Genomic DNA, 14,431 nt, shown 5'->3' on the forward strand with positions numbered 1-14,431 from the left:
CAGTCTTTCTTCCATGCTATCTTCAAGAGAGTTAAGGACAGCCATGGTTATCGCCTACGGCCACATCACCTTGAAAGCGCCCGATCTCGTCTGATCTCGGAGGCTAAGCAGGGTCGGGCCTGGTTAGTACCTGGATGGGAGACCGCCTGGGAATACCAGGTGCTGTAGGCTTTTTTGTTTTGGTGGAGTCTTGAATCTCTTTTTTCCCCCAGTCTTTCTTCCATGCTATCTTCAAGAGAGTTAAGGACAGCCATGGTTATCGCCTACGGCCACATCACCTTGAAAGCGCCCGATCTCGTCTGATCTCGGAGGCTAAGCAGGGTCGGGCCTGGTTAGTACTTGGATGGGAGACCGCCTGGGAATACCAGGTGCTGTAGGCTTTTTTGTTTTGGTGGAGTCTTGAATCTCTTTTTTCCCCCAGTCTTTCTTCCATGCTATCTTCAAGAGAGTTAAGGACAGCCATGGTTATCGCCTACGGCCACATCACCTTGAAAGCGCCCGATCTCGTCTGATCTCGGAGGCTAAGCAGGGTCGGGCCTGGTTAGTACCTGGATGGGAGACCGCCTGGGAATACCAGGTGCTGTAGGCTTTTTTGTTTTGGTGGAGTCTTGAATCTCTTTTTTCCCCCAGTCTTTCTTCCATGCTATCTTCAAGAGAGTTAAGGACAGCCATGGTTATCGCCTACGGCCACATCACCTTGAAAGCGCCCGATCTCGTCTGATCTCGGAGGCTAAGCAGGGTCGGGCCTGGTTAGTACCTGGATGGGAGACCGCCTGGGAATACCAGGTGCTGTAGGCTTTTTTGTTTTGGTGGAGTCTTGAATCTCTTTTTTCCCCCAGTCTTTCTTCCATGCTATCTTCAAGAGAGTTAAGGACAGCCATGGTTATCGCCTACGGCCACATCACCTTGAAAGCGCCCGATCTCGTCTGATCTCGGAGGCTAAGCAGGGTCGGGCCTGGTTAGTACCTGGATGGGAGACCGCCTGGGAATACCAGGTGCTGTAGGCTTTTTTGTTTTGGTGGAGTCTTGAATCTCTTTTTTCCCCCAGTCTTTCTTCCATGCTATCTTCAAGAGAGTTAAGGACAGCCATGGTTATCGCCTACGGCCACATCACCTTGAAAGCGCCCGATCTCGTCTGATCTCGGAGGCTATGCAGGGTCGGGCCTGGTTAGTACCTGGATGGGAGACCGCCTGGGAATACCAGGTGCTGTAGGCTTTTTTGTTTTGGTGGAGTCTTGAATCTCTTTTTTCCCCCAGTCTTTCTTCCATGCTATCTTCAAGAGAGTTAAGGACAGCCATGGTTATCGCCTACGGCCACATCACCTTGAAAGCGCCCGATCTCGTCTGATCTCGGAGGCTAAGCAGGGTCGGGCCTGGTTAGTACCTGGATGGGAGACCGCCTGGGAATACCAGGTGCTGTAAGCTTTTTTGTTTTGGTGGAGTCTTGAATCTCTTTTTTCCCCCAGTCTTTCTTCCATGCTATCTTCAAGAGAGTTAAGGACAGCCATGGTTATCGCCTACGGCCACATCACCTTGAAAGCGCCCGATCTCGTCTGATCTCGGAGGCTAAGCAGGGTCGGGCCTGGTTAGTACCTGGATGGGAGACCGCCTGGGAATACCAGGTGCTGTAGGCTTTTTTGTTTTGGTGGAGTCTTGAATCTCTTTTTTCCCCCAGTCTTTCTTCCATGCTATCTTCAAGAGAGTTAAGGACAGCCATGGTTATCGCCTACGGCCACATCACCTTGAAAGCGCCCGATCTCGTCTGATCTCGGAGGCTAAGCAGGGTCGGGCCTGGTTAGTACCTGGATGGGAGACCGCCTGGGAATACCAGGTGCTGTAGGCTTTTTTGTTTTGGTGGAGTCTTGAATCTCTTTTTTCCCCCAGTCTTTCTTCCATGCTATCTTCAAGAGAGTTAAGGACAGCCATGGTTATCGCCTACGGCCACATCACCTTGAAAGCGCCCGATCTCGTCTGATCTCGGAGGCTAAGCAGGGTCGGGCCTGGTTAGTACCTGGATGGGAGACCGCCTGGGAATACCAGGTGCTGTAGGCTTTTTTGTTTTGGTGGAGTCTTGAATCTCTTTTTTCCCCCAGTCTTTCTTCCATGCTATCTTCAAGAGAGTTAAGGACAGCCATGGTTATCGCCTACGGCCACATCACCTTGAAAGCGCCCGATCTCGTCTGATCTCGGAGGCTAAGCAGGGTCGGGCCTGGTTAGTACCTGGATGGGAGACCGCCTGGGAATACCAGGTGCTGTAGGCTTTTTTGTTTTGGTGGAGTCTTGAATCTCTTTTTTCCCCCAGTCTTTCTTCCATGCTATCTTCAAGAGAGTTAAGGACAGCCATGGTTATCGCCTACGGCCACATCACCTTGAAAGCGCCCGATCTCGTCTGATCTCGGAGGCTAAGCAGGGTCGGGCCTGGTTAGTACCTGGATGGGAGACCGCCTGGGAATACCAGGTGCTGTAGGCTTTTTTGTTTTGGTGGAGTCTTGAATCTCTTTTTTCCCCCAGTCTTTCTTCCATGCTATCTTCAAGAGAGTTAAGGACAGCCATGGTTATCGCCTACGGCCACATCACCTTGAAAGCGCCCGATCTCGTCTGATCTCGGAGGCTAAGCAGGGTCGGGCCTGGTTAGTACCTGGATGGGAGACCGCCTGGGAATACCAGGTGCTGTAGGCTTTTTTGTTTTGGTGGAGTCTTGAATCTCTTTTTTCCCCCAGTCTTTCTTCCATGCTATCTTCAAGAGAGTTAAGGACAGCCATGGTTATCGCCTACGGCCACATCACCTTGAAAGCGCCCGATCTCGTCTGATCTCGGAGGCTAAGCAGGGTCGGGCCTGGTTAGTACCTGGATGGGAGACCGCCTGGGAATACCAGGTGCTGTAGGCTTTTTTGTTTTGGTGGAGTCTTGAATCTCTTTTTTCCCCCAGTCTTTCTTCCATGCTATCTTCAAGAGAGTTAAGGACAGCCATGGTTATCGCCTACGGCCACATCACCTTGAAAGCGCCCGATCTCGTCTGATCTCGGAGGCTAAGCAGGGTCGGGCCTGGTTAGTACCTGGATGGGAGACCGCCTGGGAATACCAGGTGCTGTAGGCTTTTTTGTTTTGGTGGAGTCTTGAATCTCTTTTTTCCCCCAGTCTTTCTTCCATGCTATCTTCAAGAGAGTTAAGGACAGCCATGGTTATCGCCTACGGCCACATCACCTTGAAAGCGCCCGATCTCGTCTGATCTCGGAGGCTAAGCAGGGTCGGGCCTGGTTAGTACCTGGATGGGAGACCGCCTGGGAATACCAGGTGCTGTAGGCTTTTTTGTTTTGGTGGAGTCTTGAATCTCTTTTTTCCCCCAGTCTTTCTTCCATGCTATCTTCAAGAGAGTTAAGGACAGCCATGGTTATCGCCTACGGCCACATCACCTTGAAAGCGCCCGATCTCGTCTGATCTCGGAGGCTAAGCAGGGTCGGGCCTGGTTAGTACCTGGATGGGAGACCGCCTGGGAATACCAGGTGCTGTAGGCTTTTTTGTTTTGGTGGAGTCTTGAATCTCTTTTTTCCCCCAGTCTTTCTTCCATGCTATCTTCAAGAGAGTTAAGGACAGCCATGGTTATCGCCTACGGCCACATCACCTTGAAAGCGCCCGATCTCGTCTGATCTCGGAGGCTAAGCAGGGTCGGGCCTGGTTAGTACCTGGATGGGAGACCGCCTGGGAATACCAGGTGCTGTAGGCTTTTTTGTTTTGGTGGAGTCTTGAATCTCTTTTTTCCCCCAGTCTTTCTTCCATGCTATCTTCAAGAGAGTTAAGGACAGCCATGGTTATCGCCTACGGCCACATCACCTTGAAAGCGCCCGATCTCGTCTGATCTCGGAGGCTAAGCAGGGTCGGGCCTGGTTAGTACCTGGATGGGAGACCGCCTGGGAATACCAGGTGCTGTAGGCTTTTTTGTTTTGGTGGAGTCTTGAATCTCTTTTTTCCCCCAGTCTTTCTTCCATGCTATCTTCAAGAGAGTTAAGGACAGCCATGGTTATCGCCTACGGCCACATCACCTTGAAAGCGCCCGATCTCGTCTGATCTCGGAGGCTAAGCAGGGTCGGGCCTGGTTAGTACCTGGATGGGAGACCGCCTGGGAATACCAGGTGCTGTAGGCTTTTTTGTTTTGGTGGAGTCTTGAATCTCTTTTTTCCCCCAGTCTTTCTTCCATGCTATCTTCAAGAGAGTTAAGGACAGCCATGGTTATCGCCTACGGCCACATCACCTTGAAAGCGCCCGATCTCGTCTGATCTCGGAGGCTAAGCAGGGTCGGGCCTGGTTAGTACCTGGATGGGAGACCGCCTGGGAATACCAGGTGCTGTAGGCTTTTTTGTTTTGGTGGAGTCTTGAATCTCTTTTTTCCCCCAGTCTTTCTTCCATGCTATCTTCAAGAGAGTTAAGGACAGCCATGGTTATCGCCTACGGCCACATCACCTTGAAAGCGCCCGATCTCGTCTGATCTCGGAGGCTAAGCAGGGTCGGGCCTGGTTAGTACCTGGATGGGAGACCGCCTGGGAATACCAGGTGCTGTAGGCTTTTTTGTTTTGGTGGAGTCTTGAATCTCTTTTTTCCCCCAGTCTTTCTTCCATGCTATCTTCAAGAGAGTTAAGGACAGCCATGGTTATCGCCTACGGCCACATCACCTTGAAAGCGCCCGATCTCGTCTGATCTCGGAGGCTAAGCAGGGTCGGGCCTGGTTAGTACCTGGATGGGAGACCGCCTGGGAATACCAGGTGCTGTAGGCTTTTTTGTTTTGGTGGAGTCTTGAATCTCTTTTTTCCCCCAGTCTTTCTTCCATGCTATCTTCAAGAGAGTTAAGGACAGCCATGGTTATCGCCTACGGCCACATCACCTTGAAAGCGCCCGATCTCGTCTGATCTCGGAGGCTAAGCAGGGTCGGGCCTGGTTAGTACCTGGATGGGAGACCGCCTGGGAATACCAGGTGCTGTAGGCTTTTTTGTTTTGGTGGAGTCTTGAATCTCTTTTTTCCCCCAGTCTTTCTTCCATGCTATCTTCAAGAGAGTTAAGGACAGCCATGGTTATCGCCTACGGCCACATCACCTTGAAAGCGCCCGATCTCGTCTGATCTCGGAGGCTAAGCAGGGTCGGGCCTGGTTAGTACCTGGATGGGAGACCGCCTGGGAATACCAGGTGCTGTAGGCTTTTTTGTTTTGGTGGAGTCTTGAATCTCTTTTTTCCCCCAGTCTTTCTTCCATGCTATCTTCAAGAGAGTTAAGGACAGCCATGGTTATCGCCTACGGCCACATCACCTTGAAAGCGCCCGATCTCGTCTGATCTCGGAGGCTAAGCAGGGTCGGGCCTGGTTAGTACCTGGATGGGAGACCGCCTGGGAATACCAGGTGCTGTAGGCTTTTTTGTTTTGGTGGAGTCTTGAATCTCTTTTTTCCCCCAGTCTTTCTTCCATGCTATCTTCAAGAGAGTTAAGGACAGCCATGGTTATCGCCTACGGCCACATCACCTTGAAAGCGCCCGATCTCGTCTGATCTCGGAGGCTAAGCAGGGTCGGGCCTGGTTAGTACCTGGATGGGAGACCGCCTGGGAATACCAGGTGCTGTAGGCTTTTTTGTTTTGGTGGAGTCTTGAATCTCTTTTTTCCCCCAGTCTTTCTTCCATGCTATCTTCAAGAGAGTTAAGGACAGCCATGGTTATCGCCTACGGCCACATCACCTTGAAAGCGCCCGATCTCGTCTGATCTCGGAGGCTAAGCAGGGTCGGGCCTGGTTAGTACCTGGATGGGAGACCGCCTGGGAATACCAGGTGCTGTAGGCTTTTTTGTTTTGGTGGAGTCTTGAATCTCTTTTTTCCCCCAGTCTTTCTTCCATGCTATCTTAAAGAGAGTTAAGGACAGCCATGGTTATCGCCTACGGCCACATCACCTTGAAAGCGCCCGATCTCGTCTGATCTCGGAGGCTAAGCAGGGTCGGGCCTGGTTAGTACCTGGATGGGAGACCGCCTGGGAATACCAGGTGCTGTAGGCTTTTTTGTTTTGGTGGAGTCTTGAATCTCTTTTTTCCCCCAGTCTTTCTTCCATGCTATCTTCAAGAGAGTTAAGGACAGCCATGGTTATCGCCTACGGCCACATCACCTTGAAAGCGCCCGATCTCGTCTGATCTCGGAGGCTAAGCAGGGTCGGGCCTGGTTAGTACCTGGATGGGAGACCGCCTGGGAATACCAGGTGCTGTAGGCTTTTTTGTTTTGGTGGAGTCTTGAATCTCTTTTTTCCCCCAGTCTTTCTTCCATGCTATCTTCAAGAGAGTTAAGGACAGCCATGGTTATCGCCTACGGCCACATCACCTTGAAAGCGCCCGATCTCGTCTGATCTCGGAGGCTAAGCAGGGTCGGGCCTGGTTAGTACCTGGATGGGAGACCGCCTGGGAATACCAGGTGCTGTAGGCTTTTTTGTTTTGGTGGAGTCTTGAATCTCTTTTTTCCCCCAGTCTTTCTTCCATGCTATCTTCAAGAGAGTTAAGGACAGCCATGGTTATCGCCTACGGCCACATCACCTTGAAAGCGCCCGATCTCGTCTGATCTCGGAGGCTAAGCAGGGTCGGGCCTGGTTAGTACCTGGATGGGAGACCGCCTGGGAATACCAGGTTCTGTAGGCTTTTTTGTTTTGGTGGAGTCTTGAATCTCTTTTTTCCCCCAGTCTTTCTTCCATGCTATCTTCAAGAGAGTTAAGGACAGCCATGGTTATCGCCTACGGCCACATCACCTTGAAAGCGCCCGATCTCGTCTGATCTCGGAGGCTAAGCAGGGTCGGGCCTGGTTAGTACCTGGATGGGAGACCGCCTGGGAATACCAGGTGCTGTAGGCTTTTTTGTTTTGGTGGAGTCTTGAATCTCTTTTTTCCCCCAGTCTTTCTTCCATGCTATCTTCAAGAGAGTTAAGGACAGCCATGGTCATCGCCTACGGCCACATCACCTTGAAAGCGCCCGATCTCGTCTGATCTCGGAGGCTAAGCAGGGTCGGGCCTGGTTAGTACCTGGATGGGAGACCGCCTGGGAATACCAGGTGCTGTAGGCTTTTTTGTTTTGGTGGAGTCTTGAATCTCTTTTTTCCCCCAGTCTTTCTTCCATGCTATCTTCAAGAGAGTTAAGGACAGCCATGGTTATCGCCTACGGCCACATCACCTTGAAAGCGCCCGATCTCGTCTGATCTCGGAGGCTAAGCAGGGTCGGGCCTGGTTAGTACCTGGATGGGAGACCGCCTGGGAATACCAGGTGCTGTAGGCTTTTTTGTTTTGGTGGAGTCTTGAATCTCTTTTTTCCCCCAGTCTTTCTTCCATGCTATCTTCAAGAGAGTTAAGGACAGCCATGGTTATCGCCTACGGCCACATCACCTTGAAAGCGCCCGATCTCGTCTGATCTCGGAGGCTAAGCAGGGTCGGGCCTGGTTAGTACCTGGATGGGAGACCGCCTGGGAATACCAGGTGCTGTAGGCTTTTTTGTTTTGGTGGAGTCTTGAATCTCTTTTTTCCCCCAGTCTTTCTTCCATGCTATCTTCAAGAGAGTTAAGGACAGCCATGGTTATCGCCTACGGCCACATCACCTTGAAAGCGCCCGATCTCGTCTGATCTCGGAGGCTAAGCAGGGTCGGGCCTGGTTAGTACCTGGATGGGAGACCGCCTGGGAATACCAGGTGCTGTAGGCTTTTTTGTTTTGGTGGAGTCTTGAATCTCTTTTTTCCCCCAGTCTTTCTTCCATGCTATCTTCAAGAGAGTTAAGGACAGCCATGGTTATCGCCTACGGCCACATCACCTTGAAAGCGCCCGATCTCGTCTGATCTCGGAGGCTAAGCAGGGTCGGGCCTGGTTAGTACCTGGATGGGAGACCGCCTGGGAATACCAGGTGCTGTAGGCTTTTTTGTTTTGGTGGAGTCTTGAATCTCTTTTTTCCCCCAGTCTTTCTTCCATGCTATCTTCAAGAGAGTTAAGGACAGCCATGGTTATCGCCTACGGCCACATCACCTTGAAAGCGCCCGATCTCGTCTGATCTCGGAGGCTAAGCAGGGTCGGGCCTGGTTAGTACCTGGATGGGAGACCGCCTGGGAATACCAGGTGCTGTAGGCTTTTTTGTTTTGGTGGAGTCTTGAATCTCTTTTTTCCCCCAGTCTTTCTTCCATGCTATCTTCAAGAGAGTTAAGGACAGCCATGGTTATCGCCTACGGCCACATCACCTTGAAAGCGCCCGATCTCGTCTGATCTCGGAGGCTAAGCAGGGTCGGGCCTGGTTAGTACCTGGATGGGAGACCGCCTGGGAATACCAGGTGCTGTAGGCTTTTTTGTTTTGGTGGAGTCTTGAATCTCTTTTTTCCCCCAGTCTTTCTTCCATGCTATCTTCAAGAGAGTTAAGGACAGCCATGGTTATCGCCTACGGCCACATCACCTTGAAAGCGCCCGATCTCGTCTGATCTCGGAGGCTAAGCAGGGTCGGGCCTGGTTAGTACCTGGATGGGAGACCGCCTGGGAATACCAGGTGCTGTAGGCTTTTTTGTTTTGGTGGAGTCTTGAATCTCTTTTTTCCCCCAGTCTTTCTTCCATGCTATCTTCAAGAGAGTTAAGGACAGCCATGGTTATCGCCTACGGCCACATCACCTTGAAAGCGCCCGATCTCGTCTGATCTCGGAGGCTAAGCAGGGTCGGGCCTGGTTAGTACCTGGATGGGAGACCGCCTGGGAATACCAGGTGCTGTAGGCTTTTTTGTTTTGGTGGAGTCTTGAATCTCTTTTTTCCCCCAGTCTTTCTTCCATGCTATCTTCAAGAGAGTTAAGGACAGCCATGGTTATCGCCTACGGCCACATCACCTTGAAAGCGCCCGATCTCGTCTGATCTCGGAGGCTAAGCAGGGTCGGGCCTGGTTAGTACCTGGATGGGAGACCGCCTGGGAATACCAGGTGCTGTAGGCTTTTTTGTTTTGGTGGAGTCTTGAATCTCTTTTTTCCCCCAGTCTTTCTTCCATGCTATCTTCAAGAGAGTTAAGGACAGCCATGGTTATCGCCTACGGCCACATCACCTTGAAAGCGCCCGATCTCGTCTGATCTCGGAGGCTAAGCAGGGTCGGGCCTGGTTAGTACCTGGATGGGAGACCGCCTGGGAATACCAGGTGCTGTAGGCTTTTTTGTTTTGGTGGAGTCTTGAATCTCTTTTTTCCCCCAGTCTTTCTTCCATGCTATCTTCAAGAGAGTTAAGGACAGCCATGGTTATCGCCTACGGCCACATCACCTTGAAAGCGCCCGATCTCGTCTGATCTCGGAGGCTAAGCAGGGTCGGGCCTGGTTAGTACCTGGATGGGAGACCGCCTGGGAATACCAGGTGCTGTAGGCTTTTTTGTTTTGGTGGAGTCTTGAATCTCTTTTTTCCCCCAGTCTTTCTTCCATGCTATCTTCAAGAGAGTTAAGGACAGCCATGGTTATCGCCTACGGCCACATCACCTTGAAAGCGCCCGATCTCGTCTGATCTCGGAGGCTAAGCAGGGTCGGGCCTGGTTAGTACCTGGATGGGAGACCGCCTGGGAATACCAGGTGCTGTAGGCTTTTTTGTTTTGGTGGAGTCTTGAATCTCTTTTTTCCCCCAGTCTTTCTTCCATGCTATCTTCAAGAGAGTTAAGGACAGCCATGGTTATCGCCTACGGCCACATCACCTTGAAAGCGCCCGATCTCGTCTGATCTCGGAGGCTAAGCAGGGTCGGGCCTGGTTAGTACCTGGATGGGAGACCGCCTGGGAATACCAGGTGCTGTAGGCTTTTTTGTTTTGGTGGAGTCTTGAATCTCTTTTTTCCCCCAGTCTTTCTTCCATGCTATCTTCAAGAGAGTTAAGGACAGCCATGGTTATCGCCTACGGCCACATCACCTTGAAAGCGCCCGATCTCGTCTGATCTCGGAGGCTAAGCAGGGTCGGGCCTGGTTAGTACCTGGATGGGAGACCGCCTGGGAATACCAGGTGCTGTAGGCTTTTTTGTTTTGGTGGAGTCTTGAATCTCTTTTTTCCCCCAGTCTTTCTTCCATGCTATCTTCAAGAGAGTTAAGGACAGCCATGGTTATCGCCTACGGCCACATCACCTTGAAAGCGCCCGATCTCGTCTGATCTCGGAGGCTAAGCAGGGTCGGGCCTGGTTAGTACCTGGATGGGAGACCGCCTGGGAATACCAGGTGCTGTAGGCTTTTTTGTTTTGGTGGAGTCTTGAATCTCTTTTTTCCCCCAGTCTTTCTTCCATGCTATCTTCAAGAGAGTTAAGGACAGCCATGGTTATCGCCTACGGCCACATCACCTTGAAAGCGCCCGATCTCGTCTGATCTCGGAGGCTAAGCAGGGTCGGGCCTGGTTAGTACCTGGATGGGAGACCGCCTGGGAATACCAGGTGCTGTAGGCTTTTTTGTTTTGGTGGAGTCTTGAATCTCTTTTTTCCCCCAGTCTTTCTTCCATGCTATCTTCAAGAGAGTTAAGGACAGCCATGGTTATCGCCTACGGCCACATCACCTTGAAAGCGCCCGATCTCGTCTGATCTCGGAGGCTAAGCAGGGTCGGGCCTGGTTAGTACCTGGATGGGAGACCGCCTGGGAATACCAGGTGCTGTAGGCTTTTTTGTTTTGGTGGAGTCTTGAATCTCTTTTTTCCCCCAGTCTTTCTTCCATGCTATCTTCAAGAGAGTTAAGGACAGCCATGGTTATCGCCTACGGCCACATCACCTTGAAAGCGCCCGATCTCGTCTGATCTCGGAGGCTAAGCAGGGTCGGGCCTGGTTAGTACCTGGATGGGAGACCGCCTGGGAATACCAGGTGCTGTAGGCTTTTTTGTTTTGGTGGAGTCTTGAATCTCTTTTTTCCCCCAGTCTTTCTTCCATGCTATCTTCAAGAGAGTTAAGGACAGCCATGGTTATCGCCTACGGCCACATCACCTTGAAAGCGCCCGATCTCGTCTGATCTCGGAGGCTAAGCAGGGTCGGGCCTGGTTAGTACCTGGATGGGAGACCGCCTGGGAATACCAGGTGCTGTAGGCTTTTTTGTTTTGGTGGAGTCTTGAATCTCTTTTTTCCCCCAGTCTTTCTTCCATGCTATCTTCAAGAGAGTTAAGGACAGCCATGGTTATCGCCTACGGCCACATCACCTTGAAAGCGCCCGATCTCGTCTGATCTCGGAGGCTAAGCAGGGTCGGGCCTGGTTAGTACCTGGATGGGAGACCGCCTGGGAATACCAGGTGCTGTAGGCTTTTTTGTTTTGGTGGAGTCTTGAATCTCTTTTTTCCCCCAGTCTTTCTTCCATGCTATCTTCAAGAGAGTTAAGGACAGCCATGGTTATCGCCTACGGCCACATCACCTTGAAAGCGCCCGATCTCGTCTGATCTCGGAGGCTAAGCAGGGTCGGGCCTGGTTAGTACCTGGATGGGAGACCGCCTGGGAATACCAGGTGCTGTAGGCTTTTTTGTTTTGGTGGAGTCTTGAATCTCTTTTTTCCCCCAGTCTTTCTTCCATGCTATCTTCAAGAGAGTTAAGGACAGCCATGGTTATCGCCTACGGCCACATCACCTTGAAAGCGCCCGATCTCGTCTGATCTCGGAGGCTAAGCAGGGTCGGGCCTGGTTAGTACCTGGATGGGAGACCGCCTGGGAATACCAGGTGCTGTAGGCTTTTTTGTTTTGGTGGAGTCTTGAATCTCTTTTTTCCCCCAGTCTTTCTTCCATGCTATCTTCAAGAGAGTTAAGGACAGCCATGGTTATCGCCTACGGCCACATCACCTTGAAAGCGCCCGATCTCGTCTGATCTCGGAGGCTAAGCAGGGTCGGGCCTGGTTAGTACCTGGATGGGAGACCGCCTGGGAATACCAGGTGCTGTAGGCTTTTTTGTTTTGGTGGAGTCTTGAATCTCTTTTTTCCCCAGTCTTTCTTCCATGCTATCTTCAAGAGAGTTAAGGACAGCCATGGTTATCGCCTACGGCCACATCACCTTGAAAGCGCCCGATCTCGTCTGATCTCGGAGGCTAAGCAGGGTCGGGCCTGGTTAGTACCTGGATGGGAGACCGCCTGGGAATACCAGGTGCTGTAGGCTTTTTTGTTTGGTGGAGTCTTGAATCTCTTTTTTCCCCCAGTCTTTCTTCCATGCTATCTTCAGAGAGTTAAGGACAGCCATGGTTATCGCCTACGGCCACATCACCTTGAAAGCGCCCGATCTCGTCTGATCTCGGAGGCTAAGCAGGGTCGGGCCTGGTAGTACCTGGATGGGAGACCGCCTGGGAATACCAGGTGCTGTAGGCTTTTTTGTTTTGGTGGAGTCTTGAATCTCTTTTTTCCCCCAGTCTTTCTTCATGCTATCTTCAAGAGAGTTAAGGACAGCCATGGTTATCGCCTACGGCCACATCACCTTGAAAGCGCCCGATCTCGTCTGATCTCGGAGGCTAAGCAGGGTCGGGCCTGGTTAGTACCTGGATGGGAGACCGCCTGGGAATACCAGGTGCTGTAGGCTTTTTTGTTTTGGTGGAGTCTTGAATCTCTTTTTTCCCCCAGTCTTTCTTCCATGCTATCTTCAAGAGAGTTAAGGACAGCCATGGTTATCGCCTACGGCCACATCACCTGAAAGCGCCCGATCTCGTCTGATCTCGGAGGCTAAGCAGGGTCGGGCCTGGTTAGTACCTGGATGGGAGACCGCCTGGGAATACCAGGTGCTGTAGGCTTTTTTGTTTTGGTGGAGTCTTGAATCTCTTTTTTCCCCCAGTCTTTCTTCCATGCTATCTTCAAGAGAGTTAAGGACAGCCATGGTTATCGCCTACGGCCACATCACCTTGAAAGCGCCCGATCTCGTCTGATCTCGAGGCTAAGCAGGGTCGGGCCTGGTTAGTACCTGGATGGGAGACCGCCTGGGAATACCAGGTGCTGTAGGCTTTTTTGTTTTGGTGGAGTCTTGAATCTCTTTTTTCCCCCAGTCTTTCTTCCATGCTATCTTCAAGAGAGTTAAGGACAGCCATGGTTATCGCCTACGGCCACATCACCTTGAAAGCGCCCGATCTCGTCTGATCTCGGAGGCTAAGCAGGGTCGGGCCTGGTTAGTACCTGGATGGGAGACCGCCTGGGAATACCAGGTGCTGTAGGCTTTTTTGTTTTGGTGGAGTCTTGAATCTCTTTTTTCCCCCAGTCTTTCTTCCATGCTATCTTCAAGAGAGTTAAGGACAGCCATGGTTATCGCCTACGGCCACATCACCTTGAAAGCGCCCGATCTCGTCTGATCTCGGAGGCTAAGCAGGGTCGGGCCTGGTTAGTACCTGGATGGGAGACCGCCTGGGAATACCAGGTGCTGTAGGCTTTTTTGTTTTGGTGGAGTCTTGAATCTCTTTTTTCCCCCAGTCTTTCTTCCATGCTATCTTCAAGAGAGTTAAGGACAGCCATGGTTATCGCCTACGGCCACATCACCTTGAAAGCGCCCGATCTCGTCTGATCTCGGAGGCTAAGCAGGGTCGGGCCTGGTTAGTACCTGGATGGGAGACCGCCTGGGAATACCAGGTGCTGTAGGCTTTTTTGTTTTGGTGGAGTCTTGAATCTCTTTTTTCCCCCAGTCTTTCTTCCATGCTATCTTCAAGAGAGTTAAGGACAGCCATGGTTATCGCCTACGGCCACATCACCTTGAAAGCGCCCGATCTCGTCTGATCTCGGAGGCTAAGCAGGGTCGGGCCTGGTTAGTACCTGGATGGGAGACCGCCTGGGAATACCAGGTGCTGTAGGCTTTTTTGTTTTGGTGGAGTCTTGAATCTCTTTTTTCCCCCAGTCTTTCTTCCATGCTATCTTCAAGAGAGTTAAGGACAGCCATGGTTATCGCCTACGGCCACATCACCTTGAAAGCGCCCGATCTCGTCTGATCTCGGAGGCTAAGCAGGGTCGGGCCTGGTTAGTACCTGGATGGGAGACCGCCTGGGAATACCAGGTGCTGTAGGCTTTTTTGTTTTGGTGGAGTCTTGAATCTCTTTTTTCCCCAGTCTTTCTTCCATGCTATCTTCAAGAGAGTTAAGGACAGCCATGGTTATCGCCTACGGCCACATCACCTTGAAAGCGCCCGATCTCGTCTGATCTCGGAGGCTAAGCAGGGTCGGGCCTGGTTAGTACCTGGATGGGAGACCGCCTGGGAATACCAGGTGCTGTAGGCTTTTTTGTTTTGGTGGAGTCTTGAATCTCTTTTTTCCCCCAGTCTTTCTTCCATGCTATCTTCAAGAGAGTTAAGGACAGCCATGGTTATCGCCTACGGCCACATCACCTTGAAAGCGCCCGATCTCGTCTGATCTCGGAGGCTAAGCAGGGTCGGGCCTGGTTAGTACCTGGATGGGAGACCGCCTGGGAATACCAGGTGCTGTAGGCTTTTTTGTTTTGGTGGAGTCTTGAATCTCTTTTTTCCCCCAGTCTTTCTTCCATGCT

General features: G+C 51.6%; 69 non-coding genes across 69 annotated transcripts; all 69 read left to right on the plus strand.

The window, feature by feature from the left end:
- Nucleotides 1-52: 52 nt before the first annotated feature.
- Nucleotides 53-171, plus strand: LOC120910898. Its single transcript, XR_005741702.1, has one exon. It is a non-coding gene; the product is annotated as a 5S ribosomal RNA (ribosomal RNA).
- Nucleotides 172-261: 90 nt separating this feature from the next.
- Nucleotides 262-380, plus strand: LOC120912622. Its single transcript, XR_005743152.1, has one exon. It is a non-coding gene; the product is annotated as a 5S ribosomal RNA (ribosomal RNA).
- A 90-nt stretch (nt 381-470) lies between these two features.
- Nucleotides 471-589, plus strand: LOC120910900. Its single transcript, XR_005741704.1, has one exon. It is a non-coding gene; the product is annotated as a 5S ribosomal RNA (ribosomal RNA).
- A 90-nt stretch (nt 590-679) lies between these two features.
- Nucleotides 680-798, plus strand: LOC120910901. Its single transcript, XR_005741705.1, has one exon. It is a non-coding gene; the product is annotated as a 5S ribosomal RNA (ribosomal RNA).
- Nucleotides 799-888: 90 nt separating this feature from the next.
- Nucleotides 889-1,007, plus strand: LOC120910903. Its single transcript, XR_005741706.1, has one exon. It is a non-coding gene; the product is annotated as a 5S ribosomal RNA (ribosomal RNA).
- A 90-nt stretch (nt 1,008-1,097) lies between these two features.
- LOC120912093 lies at nt 1,098-1,216 on the plus strand. The gene has a single exon (XR_005742853.1). It is a non-coding gene; the product is annotated as a 5S ribosomal RNA (ribosomal RNA).
- A 90-nt stretch (nt 1,217-1,306) lies between these two features.
- On the plus strand, nt 1,307-1,425 carry LOC120912028. Its single transcript, XR_005742791.1, has one exon. It is a non-coding gene; the product is annotated as a 5S ribosomal RNA (ribosomal RNA).
- Nucleotides 1,426-1,515: 90 nt separating this feature from the next.
- On the plus strand, nt 1,516-1,634 carry LOC120910904. The gene has a single exon (XR_005741707.1). It is a non-coding gene; the product is annotated as a 5S ribosomal RNA (ribosomal RNA).
- A 90-nt stretch (nt 1,635-1,724) lies between these two features.
- On the plus strand, nt 1,725-1,843 carry LOC120910905. Its single transcript, XR_005741708.1, has one exon. It is a non-coding gene; the product is annotated as a 5S ribosomal RNA (ribosomal RNA).
- A 90-nt stretch (nt 1,844-1,933) lies between these two features.
- LOC120910906 lies at nt 1,934-2,052 on the plus strand. Its single transcript, XR_005741709.1, has one exon. It is a non-coding gene; the product is annotated as a 5S ribosomal RNA (ribosomal RNA).
- Nucleotides 2,053-2,142: 90 nt separating this feature from the next.
- On the plus strand, nt 2,143-2,261 carry LOC120910907. The gene has a single exon (XR_005741710.1). It is a non-coding gene; the product is annotated as a 5S ribosomal RNA (ribosomal RNA).
- Nucleotides 2,262-2,351: 90 nt separating this feature from the next.
- LOC120910908 lies at nt 2,352-2,470 on the plus strand. The gene has a single exon (XR_005741711.1). It is a non-coding gene; the product is annotated as a 5S ribosomal RNA (ribosomal RNA).
- Nucleotides 2,471-2,560: 90 nt separating this feature from the next.
- Nucleotides 2,561-2,679, plus strand: LOC120910909. The gene has a single exon (XR_005741712.1). It is a non-coding gene; the product is annotated as a 5S ribosomal RNA (ribosomal RNA).
- Nucleotides 2,680-2,769: 90 nt separating this feature from the next.
- Nucleotides 2,770-2,888, plus strand: LOC120910910. Its single transcript, XR_005741713.1, has one exon. It is a non-coding gene; the product is annotated as a 5S ribosomal RNA (ribosomal RNA).
- Nucleotides 2,889-2,978: 90 nt separating this feature from the next.
- Nucleotides 2,979-3,097, plus strand: LOC120910912. Its single transcript, XR_005741715.1, has one exon. It is a non-coding gene; the product is annotated as a 5S ribosomal RNA (ribosomal RNA).
- Nucleotides 3,098-3,187: 90 nt separating this feature from the next.
- Nucleotides 3,188-3,306, plus strand: LOC120910913. The gene has a single exon (XR_005741716.1). It is a non-coding gene; the product is annotated as a 5S ribosomal RNA (ribosomal RNA).
- A 90-nt stretch (nt 3,307-3,396) lies between these two features.
- LOC120910914 lies at nt 3,397-3,515 on the plus strand. The gene has a single exon (XR_005741717.1). It is a non-coding gene; the product is annotated as a 5S ribosomal RNA (ribosomal RNA).
- Nucleotides 3,516-3,605: 90 nt separating this feature from the next.
- LOC120910915 lies at nt 3,606-3,724 on the plus strand. The gene has a single exon (XR_005741718.1). It is a non-coding gene; the product is annotated as a 5S ribosomal RNA (ribosomal RNA).
- Nucleotides 3,725-3,814: 90 nt separating this feature from the next.
- LOC120910916 lies at nt 3,815-3,933 on the plus strand. Its single transcript, XR_005741719.1, has one exon. It is a non-coding gene; the product is annotated as a 5S ribosomal RNA (ribosomal RNA).
- A 90-nt stretch (nt 3,934-4,023) lies between these two features.
- On the plus strand, nt 4,024-4,142 carry LOC120910917. Its single transcript, XR_005741720.1, has one exon. It is a non-coding gene; the product is annotated as a 5S ribosomal RNA (ribosomal RNA).
- Nucleotides 4,143-4,232: 90 nt separating this feature from the next.
- LOC120910919 lies at nt 4,233-4,351 on the plus strand. The gene has a single exon (XR_005741721.1). It is a non-coding gene; the product is annotated as a 5S ribosomal RNA (ribosomal RNA).
- A 90-nt stretch (nt 4,352-4,441) lies between these two features.
- LOC120910920 lies at nt 4,442-4,560 on the plus strand. The gene has a single exon (XR_005741722.1). It is a non-coding gene; the product is annotated as a 5S ribosomal RNA (ribosomal RNA).
- A 90-nt stretch (nt 4,561-4,650) lies between these two features.
- LOC120910921 lies at nt 4,651-4,769 on the plus strand. The gene has a single exon (XR_005741723.1). It is a non-coding gene; the product is annotated as a 5S ribosomal RNA (ribosomal RNA).
- A 90-nt stretch (nt 4,770-4,859) lies between these two features.
- LOC120910922 lies at nt 4,860-4,978 on the plus strand. Its single transcript, XR_005741724.1, has one exon. It is a non-coding gene; the product is annotated as a 5S ribosomal RNA (ribosomal RNA).
- A 90-nt stretch (nt 4,979-5,068) lies between these two features.
- LOC120910924 lies at nt 5,069-5,187 on the plus strand. The gene has a single exon (XR_005741726.1). It is a non-coding gene; the product is annotated as a 5S ribosomal RNA (ribosomal RNA).
- A 90-nt stretch (nt 5,188-5,277) lies between these two features.
- LOC120910925 lies at nt 5,278-5,396 on the plus strand. The gene has a single exon (XR_005741727.1). It is a non-coding gene; the product is annotated as a 5S ribosomal RNA (ribosomal RNA).
- Nucleotides 5,397-5,486: 90 nt separating this feature from the next.
- LOC120910926 lies at nt 5,487-5,605 on the plus strand. Its single transcript, XR_005741728.1, has one exon. It is a non-coding gene; the product is annotated as a 5S ribosomal RNA (ribosomal RNA).
- A 90-nt stretch (nt 5,606-5,695) lies between these two features.
- Nucleotides 5,696-5,814, plus strand: LOC120910927. Its single transcript, XR_005741729.1, has one exon. It is a non-coding gene; the product is annotated as a 5S ribosomal RNA (ribosomal RNA).
- A 90-nt stretch (nt 5,815-5,904) lies between these two features.
- Nucleotides 5,905-6,023, plus strand: LOC120910928. Its single transcript, XR_005741730.1, has one exon. It is a non-coding gene; the product is annotated as a 5S ribosomal RNA (ribosomal RNA).
- Nucleotides 6,024-6,113: 90 nt separating this feature from the next.
- Nucleotides 6,114-6,232, plus strand: LOC120910930. The gene has a single exon (XR_005741732.1). It is a non-coding gene; the product is annotated as a 5S ribosomal RNA (ribosomal RNA).
- A 90-nt stretch (nt 6,233-6,322) lies between these two features.
- Nucleotides 6,323-6,441, plus strand: LOC120910931. Its single transcript, XR_005741733.1, has one exon. It is a non-coding gene; the product is annotated as a 5S ribosomal RNA (ribosomal RNA).
- Nucleotides 6,442-6,531: 90 nt separating this feature from the next.
- On the plus strand, nt 6,532-6,650 carry LOC120912084. Its single transcript, XR_005742845.1, has one exon. It is a non-coding gene; the product is annotated as a 5S ribosomal RNA (ribosomal RNA).
- Nucleotides 6,651-6,740: 90 nt separating this feature from the next.
- LOC120910932 lies at nt 6,741-6,859 on the plus strand. Its single transcript, XR_005741734.1, has one exon. It is a non-coding gene; the product is annotated as a 5S ribosomal RNA (ribosomal RNA).
- Nucleotides 6,860-6,949: 90 nt separating this feature from the next.
- LOC120910933 lies at nt 6,950-7,068 on the plus strand. The gene has a single exon (XR_005741735.1). It is a non-coding gene; the product is annotated as a 5S ribosomal RNA (ribosomal RNA).
- A 90-nt stretch (nt 7,069-7,158) lies between these two features.
- LOC120910935 lies at nt 7,159-7,277 on the plus strand. The gene has a single exon (XR_005741736.1). It is a non-coding gene; the product is annotated as a 5S ribosomal RNA (ribosomal RNA).
- Nucleotides 7,278-7,367: 90 nt separating this feature from the next.
- Nucleotides 7,368-7,486, plus strand: LOC120910937. Its single transcript, XR_005741738.1, has one exon. It is a non-coding gene; the product is annotated as a 5S ribosomal RNA (ribosomal RNA).
- A 90-nt stretch (nt 7,487-7,576) lies between these two features.
- LOC120910938 lies at nt 7,577-7,695 on the plus strand. The gene has a single exon (XR_005741739.1). It is a non-coding gene; the product is annotated as a 5S ribosomal RNA (ribosomal RNA).
- A 90-nt stretch (nt 7,696-7,785) lies between these two features.
- Nucleotides 7,786-7,904, plus strand: LOC120910939. Its single transcript, XR_005741740.1, has one exon. It is a non-coding gene; the product is annotated as a 5S ribosomal RNA (ribosomal RNA).
- A 90-nt stretch (nt 7,905-7,994) lies between these two features.
- On the plus strand, nt 7,995-8,113 carry LOC120910940. Its single transcript, XR_005741741.1, has one exon. It is a non-coding gene; the product is annotated as a 5S ribosomal RNA (ribosomal RNA).
- A 90-nt stretch (nt 8,114-8,203) lies between these two features.
- Nucleotides 8,204-8,322, plus strand: LOC120910941. Its single transcript, XR_005741742.1, has one exon. It is a non-coding gene; the product is annotated as a 5S ribosomal RNA (ribosomal RNA).
- A 90-nt stretch (nt 8,323-8,412) lies between these two features.
- On the plus strand, nt 8,413-8,531 carry LOC120910942. Its single transcript, XR_005741743.1, has one exon. It is a non-coding gene; the product is annotated as a 5S ribosomal RNA (ribosomal RNA).
- Nucleotides 8,532-8,621: 90 nt separating this feature from the next.
- On the plus strand, nt 8,622-8,740 carry LOC120910943. The gene has a single exon (XR_005741744.1). It is a non-coding gene; the product is annotated as a 5S ribosomal RNA (ribosomal RNA).
- A 90-nt stretch (nt 8,741-8,830) lies between these two features.
- LOC120910944 lies at nt 8,831-8,949 on the plus strand. The gene has a single exon (XR_005741745.1). It is a non-coding gene; the product is annotated as a 5S ribosomal RNA (ribosomal RNA).
- Nucleotides 8,950-9,039: 90 nt separating this feature from the next.
- LOC120910945 lies at nt 9,040-9,158 on the plus strand. The gene has a single exon (XR_005741746.1). It is a non-coding gene; the product is annotated as a 5S ribosomal RNA (ribosomal RNA).
- Nucleotides 9,159-9,248: 90 nt separating this feature from the next.
- Nucleotides 9,249-9,367, plus strand: LOC120910946. The gene has a single exon (XR_005741747.1). It is a non-coding gene; the product is annotated as a 5S ribosomal RNA (ribosomal RNA).
- A 90-nt stretch (nt 9,368-9,457) lies between these two features.
- LOC120910948 lies at nt 9,458-9,576 on the plus strand. Its single transcript, XR_005741749.1, has one exon. It is a non-coding gene; the product is annotated as a 5S ribosomal RNA (ribosomal RNA).
- A 90-nt stretch (nt 9,577-9,666) lies between these two features.
- On the plus strand, nt 9,667-9,785 carry LOC120910949. The gene has a single exon (XR_005741750.1). It is a non-coding gene; the product is annotated as a 5S ribosomal RNA (ribosomal RNA).
- A 90-nt stretch (nt 9,786-9,875) lies between these two features.
- LOC120910951 lies at nt 9,876-9,994 on the plus strand. The gene has a single exon (XR_005741751.1). It is a non-coding gene; the product is annotated as a 5S ribosomal RNA (ribosomal RNA).
- Nucleotides 9,995-10,084: 90 nt separating this feature from the next.
- On the plus strand, nt 10,085-10,203 carry LOC120910952. Its single transcript, XR_005741752.1, has one exon. It is a non-coding gene; the product is annotated as a 5S ribosomal RNA (ribosomal RNA).
- Nucleotides 10,204-10,293: 90 nt separating this feature from the next.
- Nucleotides 10,294-10,412, plus strand: LOC120910953. Its single transcript, XR_005741753.1, has one exon. It is a non-coding gene; the product is annotated as a 5S ribosomal RNA (ribosomal RNA).
- A 90-nt stretch (nt 10,413-10,502) lies between these two features.
- On the plus strand, nt 10,503-10,621 carry LOC120910954. The gene has a single exon (XR_005741754.1). It is a non-coding gene; the product is annotated as a 5S ribosomal RNA (ribosomal RNA).
- Nucleotides 10,622-10,711: 90 nt separating this feature from the next.
- Nucleotides 10,712-10,830, plus strand: LOC120910955. The gene has a single exon (XR_005741755.1). It is a non-coding gene; the product is annotated as a 5S ribosomal RNA (ribosomal RNA).
- Nucleotides 10,831-10,920: 90 nt separating this feature from the next.
- LOC120910956 lies at nt 10,921-11,039 on the plus strand. Its single transcript, XR_005741756.1, has one exon. It is a non-coding gene; the product is annotated as a 5S ribosomal RNA (ribosomal RNA).
- A 90-nt stretch (nt 11,040-11,129) lies between these two features.
- On the plus strand, nt 11,130-11,248 carry LOC120910957. The gene has a single exon (XR_005741757.1). It is a non-coding gene; the product is annotated as a 5S ribosomal RNA (ribosomal RNA).
- Nucleotides 11,249-11,338: 90 nt separating this feature from the next.
- LOC120910958 lies at nt 11,339-11,457 on the plus strand. The gene has a single exon (XR_005741758.1). It is a non-coding gene; the product is annotated as a 5S ribosomal RNA (ribosomal RNA).
- Nucleotides 11,458-11,547: 90 nt separating this feature from the next.
- On the plus strand, nt 11,548-11,666 carry LOC120910960. The gene has a single exon (XR_005741760.1). It is a non-coding gene; the product is annotated as a 5S ribosomal RNA (ribosomal RNA).
- A 90-nt stretch (nt 11,667-11,756) lies between these two features.
- Nucleotides 11,757-11,875, plus strand: LOC120910961. The gene has a single exon (XR_005741761.1). It is a non-coding gene; the product is annotated as a 5S ribosomal RNA (ribosomal RNA).
- Nucleotides 11,876-11,964: 89 nt separating this feature from the next.
- LOC120910962 lies at nt 11,965-12,083 on the plus strand. The gene has a single exon (XR_005741762.1). It is a non-coding gene; the product is annotated as a 5S ribosomal RNA (ribosomal RNA).
- Nucleotides 12,084-12,171: 88 nt separating this feature from the next.
- LOC120912082 lies at nt 12,172-12,289 on the plus strand. Its single transcript, XR_005742843.1, has one exon. It is a non-coding gene; the product is annotated as a 5S ribosomal RNA (ribosomal RNA).
- An 89-nt stretch (nt 12,290-12,378) lies between these two features.
- LOC120910963 lies at nt 12,379-12,497 on the plus strand. Its single transcript, XR_005741763.1, has one exon. It is a non-coding gene; the product is annotated as a 5S ribosomal RNA (ribosomal RNA).
- A 90-nt stretch (nt 12,498-12,587) lies between these two features.
- Nucleotides 12,588-12,705, plus strand: LOC120912221. Its single transcript, XR_005742976.1, has one exon. It is a non-coding gene; the product is annotated as a 5S ribosomal RNA (ribosomal RNA).
- Nucleotides 12,706-12,795: 90 nt separating this feature from the next.
- On the plus strand, nt 12,796-12,913 carry LOC120912279. Its single transcript, XR_005743034.1, has one exon. It is a non-coding gene; the product is annotated as a 5S ribosomal RNA (ribosomal RNA).
- Nucleotides 12,914-13,003: 90 nt separating this feature from the next.
- Nucleotides 13,004-13,122, plus strand: LOC120910964. The gene has a single exon (XR_005741764.1). It is a non-coding gene; the product is annotated as a 5S ribosomal RNA (ribosomal RNA).
- Nucleotides 13,123-13,212: 90 nt separating this feature from the next.
- On the plus strand, nt 13,213-13,331 carry LOC120910965. The gene has a single exon (XR_005741765.1). It is a non-coding gene; the product is annotated as a 5S ribosomal RNA (ribosomal RNA).
- A 90-nt stretch (nt 13,332-13,421) lies between these two features.
- Nucleotides 13,422-13,540, plus strand: LOC120910967. The gene has a single exon (XR_005741766.1). It is a non-coding gene; the product is annotated as a 5S ribosomal RNA (ribosomal RNA).
- A 90-nt stretch (nt 13,541-13,630) lies between these two features.
- LOC120910968 lies at nt 13,631-13,749 on the plus strand. The gene has a single exon (XR_005741767.1). It is a non-coding gene; the product is annotated as a 5S ribosomal RNA (ribosomal RNA).
- Nucleotides 13,750-13,839: 90 nt separating this feature from the next.
- LOC120910969 lies at nt 13,840-13,958 on the plus strand. Its single transcript, XR_005741768.1, has one exon. It is a non-coding gene; the product is annotated as a 5S ribosomal RNA (ribosomal RNA).
- Nucleotides 13,959-14,047: 89 nt separating this feature from the next.
- LOC120910970 lies at nt 14,048-14,166 on the plus strand. Its single transcript, XR_005741769.1, has one exon. It is a non-coding gene; the product is annotated as a 5S ribosomal RNA (ribosomal RNA).
- A 90-nt stretch (nt 14,167-14,256) lies between these two features.
- LOC120910972 lies at nt 14,257-14,375 on the plus strand. Its single transcript, XR_005741771.1, has one exon. It is a non-coding gene; the product is annotated as a 5S ribosomal RNA (ribosomal RNA).
- Nucleotides 14,376-14,431: the final 56 nt, after the last annotated feature.

Source organism: Rana temporaria, chromosome 8 (assembly GCF_905171775.1).
Source record: "Rana temporaria chromosome 8, aRanTem1.1, whole genome shotgun sequence".
In the NCBI taxonomy this organism is placed as follows: Eukaryota; Metazoa; Chordata; class Amphibia; order Anura; family Ranidae; genus Rana; species Rana temporaria.